This window comes from Trematomus bernacchii, unplaced genomic scaffold, assembly GCF_902827165.1.
Source record: "Trematomus bernacchii unplaced genomic scaffold, fTreBer1.1, whole genome shotgun sequence".
Taxonomy (NCBI): Eukaryota; Metazoa; Chordata; class Actinopteri; order Perciformes; family Nototheniidae; genus Trematomus; species Trematomus bernacchii.
In genome coordinates, this window is record NW_022987582.1 from 3,496,690 (window position 1) to 3,501,611 (window position 4,922).

Below are 4,922 nucleotides of genomic sequence, written 5' to 3' on the forward strand. Positions count from 1 at the left end.
AGAACTAGAAAGATGAAATGATTAACACATTAATGCATAAATACAATCATTTATTGTAATATTATTTTTGAATTGAACAACTCTCCCAACTTACCTTTAGTTCTCTAAGTATTTTTGTCTGTATACTTTTTTAGAATTTGAATGCATATTTTACACGGTGATATTGTTATACTTTTAATTGAGTAGAATATGAGTACTTCTTCCATCAATGCCCAACAACAGCAACTTGTAGCCTACTTATTATTCGAATAAGTACAAGTTGTACATGAAAGCAAACATTTAGGCTTTTTGAGGGCCTTGTACATGTTGGGGCAATAGTTAGTCCCAATATTCCCCTCACTAGGATACTCTATGTATGTGAAGCCTATGCCTATATCAAGTTAAACCCCTGACAAGTAATAACAACAAAGCCGGAATGAATATTAAAAAAGTCTTGGAGAAGTCGAGAGTTTGTGAGAGAAGCCAATGGGAAATACGAAGCAACAGTAATAAAGAGGATGGAAAGCGGAGTGTGGGTGGTTGGATTAAAAGGGCATCTGGTATCAGAGCGGGAGGTAAATAACCCTGGCTGGATAGTTTCTGACTGAGAGCAGCAGACCCGTCTCTGCTGTGGCGAGCTCCTGTTTGGAGGGAACAACATGCACGCTCCATGCTATGTGGGGAGAATGTGAAAGCGCTTGCTGCCATGGCAACAAGGCAGCTCCACAGTCTCCAGTCCCCATTAAGAAAGATGGGTGGCAACGTGGCTGTAGCTCAATGGTGGTGTAGCATGACACGCTGAAAGAGCCTATTGAAAGCCAGTGAATTCAGCAGTTAATGAAAAGAGCAAAGGGACAGCAAATCCAACAGGCAGGTGATAGTGACCTCACCTCTCTATTTGGGTGCATGTGCTCGTGGGAGAGGAGTGTGAATATTCCACTCAGCTTCATTATTGTGATCAGTACGCTCAAAATCTATGAGAGATGGTCCTTGAATTCCAGCTGTAATTGCAATAGGGCAATAGTTGAGTGCCTAACATGGTTTTAAATTACCTTGAACATTATTAAAATAATAAAATGTCTCAATATGAAAGGAATGGTGGGTAAGCGATGACTTGAAACTCTGAAAATGAACACGTGTGGTTATTTTTAAAATAAGCACAAGAAAATAACTTTTTATAAGGTCAAGGCCCTTCATTCATAAAGTTCCGTATATTTGTAATCCTTTTCTGTAAACTATACAACTGTGTGTCATTTTGCATCAGAGGCGCAAACTTTGGAAATGTTTTGGTTCACGTATGGTACGAATGTTTTCCTTGTACAAAATAAGTGTAATGTGATTCATAGTTGAGGCAGTGGCTGTGTGATGTGAGGGAGTCCATCAACCTGTTAGATCCTTCAAAAAGTAAACACAAGATATTCCTCTCACATCATAGACAGCAAACGTATTATTAGAAAGTTGCCTAATTCTTCCTGGAAAAATCGTTGTGGTTTTGCAGGAAGACATCAACTGAGTTATCTTACTCTGTTGCATGTAGATACTGTGCATGTGGTGGAAGCCAAATTCAGCAGAACAAAACAGATTTCATCCTAGTGCCAAGTCTCTTTTCATTCAGCTGAAAATAGCAAGCCACTGCTTACGCACGTCTCCAGAACATAGTTTAGGCAACCAAAGGATTGGGTGGGAGTGATTTGTGGAGGAGGAACACAAGCTTCTGAAGGAACTCAGAAGAGTTTGTTCAAACACATGAACCAAATCAATCAGAAAAACACCAAATGGTTTAAAAAAAAAACTGAGCACAATGTGCATCCAGGAAGCAAAGTTAATGTTTAGTTTCCTAAGATACATGCGCCAGAGAATTGTTTGGTTGTTTAACAGCAAGACAAATTATGCAGAAAGAAAATTCCCTTAAAAACATTATTTGTTTTGTTTTTTTGACAATAATGTAATTATAAAGTACAATTTACAAGTAATCAGCATGCATTCATGGCATTGAAATGACCTCAGTGACCTCTGTGAAATCCTGCCCACTCCTCCTGCTGTGGTGTTGCTTCAATACCAGATTCACACAACAGAGGGCAGTGTACTGTATGGACTTTATAACCTGCAGTTTAGGGTTGGATGCTGTACATTCATCTTTAATGAAAATATATGTTTATCTCAGCATTACCTTCATTATGAAAGCAAACTAATAATTGGCTACAGCCACTCCCTTTTACCTTTCATGCTTTATTTACACATTCTTCTGTGAACATCATCTTTGCGGTTTAAGTCAAAACCATACTCATTCATAACATTTGAGAGAAGAACTTCAATACTGAAGTTTATAGCTTGGATTTTGTGTTGAATTCCAATATTTAATCAAACATAGCCTTCATATTCTTATTACTGTATGTATGCACCAACATATAAGTTAAATAGGTTTAAAAAATGCATATAATTGAGGCAAACAATACCGGCTTGCACTGCATTACAAAGGCAGAAAGGAGTAAAAATACGACTTGTTGTGGTATGCCAATAAACCAAAACAAAGTATAACAAACAAACAAAGTATAACAAATTAGTATAGTTCAACTTTAACTATGTTGAGACAGAACATTTTTTCACTCTGTATTCCCTATTTGTCTCTCTGTGTTCTTTGGAGGTCTTAAGGTTGTTGTTTCCATTGCATTGTAAATAATGCAGCTCTGCCAGGTGTATGTGTATTTCTGCACCTTCTTAGACCATCAGTGAGGAAGTGGATCCTCGTCACAGACTTTGAGACAAAGTTCAGACAAAGGTTACTGAGGATTTTCAAGGTGATACCAAGAGGCCAAAAATATTTTACGTTAATTTCTACCCCTCTTCCTTTCACTTCAAACATATATATTCAGCTTTTGCCATTGGATATTTTGTTACCCTTAAGCGAGATAATCTGAGAAGAAAAGTAAAAGCCGATTCTCTCTGCTGTAACCAATGCAACCTCCATGGTTGTCTTGACAACTCAAGGTTCTTGCTGCCTCAAGCAGAAATCTACTCTGTTAAAAACATAAACACCCGGAAACCATAATGGTATGTTATGTCATCAAAACGGTACGAATACTGTACTGCTGTCTCTCAACAAACACACACTCAACGTCTTCATGCTTCTACATCACTCATCCACAGTTTGTACTCATATCATTTTCACCTCATTAAAATGAACTTCAGTACAGGCAACGTACCATTTTGGAAAAGTTTATTTATAATCTTGCTCTTATTTATTCCCTTGAGTTAATTCCTAACTTTTTAGCATTGTAAATGGAAGTACATCCCAAATGGTACCGTGCTGATGTGATGCTCACATCCATTTTAAATTGCCTTAGGGGCTTTGTAATAATGACTGGGTTGAGAAAGGCAGCTGGATTTAAAGATTTTTTTAGATTGAAAATAACAATCTTCCTCCTTGTTTTACACACTTTCCTCGACAATAGTTGTGGTACCTTATAAACAAAATAACACATCCATAAATCAATATTCAACATATATTCTCACATCAATTAAAATATTTTATATACAGTATGGCATAATTCATTCCAATATTCCTCAAAATAATAAAAGAAACGTACAATGTATGTGAAACAGTGTGCACATTTATACATTCATAAATGCTTGTGTCCTCCATGACACCTCAAGTGTTGGAGCAGGCGTTTGCATCCCACCCCAGTCAACAGGTCTCCTCTTCATCATCAGCCCTCTCAACACACTCAGGCAGAACCCAGCCAGTCTGTAATTACTGACTCCACTTGAGAGGAATTCCATTGGACACAGACACACTGGCAGAAATAAAAACAACCGGGTGCAGCATTTCAGTTCACAGCACCTTTCCATAACTTCAAAGCACCTGGAGCCTGCTGCTGTGTGAGTGAAGAGCAGCAGCAGCTGACATTTTAGTACATCTTATTAATGAATACTGACCAAGAAGGACACTAATTGTATAATTCATAGAGAATATGTTAGTCCAGTTGAGCCCAGACTGTTTACCTTATCCCTCGGCCATGTATGTGGATATTTCAGACATAGACACATGGCTGTCAGAGAAAGCTGTGAGCCCTCCATGCTGCCTTCGATGACTCTGTTGTTAAAAGAGCCAAAAAGGGTGGCAGAAACTCAGGCTGAATACCTCACCAACTCGATGCTGTATGGCATGCCATGTGGCACCAAGGAACTCGATTTGTCAAGCAAAGCATTAAACAATAGCCACAGAACATGGGGTAGATAACAGATTCATGTTTTTGAAGTTGCAGTGATTTGACTTCATGTCTCAGTTCAACTTATTGGTCTACCATATATTATTTATTGTAATAGTAAGAGTCAGTTATCTGCATTGCCATCATTAGTGCCACATTGGATTTCTATTCATAGACACGTTGTCTGTGTTTCACAATAGTTTTACCAAAGGTCTGTAATATATTGTAGTAATTATGTTTCCCTTGAGCTTTCCTAAAATCTTCCTCCTGCACATTCCCTTTGGATTCGAGCCAGGGCATGTGGATGCAAACATAGATTACAAACATGCCTCAACTCCAACCACAGCAACACTCCCTCATCAATATTCAGAGCAGTAATGGTGGATAATGTCTGCCCACACTTTTCTGTTCCTCGGTAAAGCCTATCACAACTATGAGTTATATTATTCCCTTGCCTACAGTAATGGCATGGTGCATGGCAGCAGCATGTGGTATGGGGGGGTGGGGGGGTCACTCTGTAATCTGGGGCTACCATCTGTGGCTGTCAGATGAGGCTGCCACTTAGTGCGCCTAACACAATCACCATGTCAACTCATTGCCAACAATTAGAGCTTTAGCCGTCCTCTGCAAGTATGGATGACATGCTATAAGAATGGAGGAGACATTTCTTGGAACAAGTTGATTTAGGTTGTTCCTTAATGAGGTAGAGAATTATTCGCTTTCTGGACAGATGTT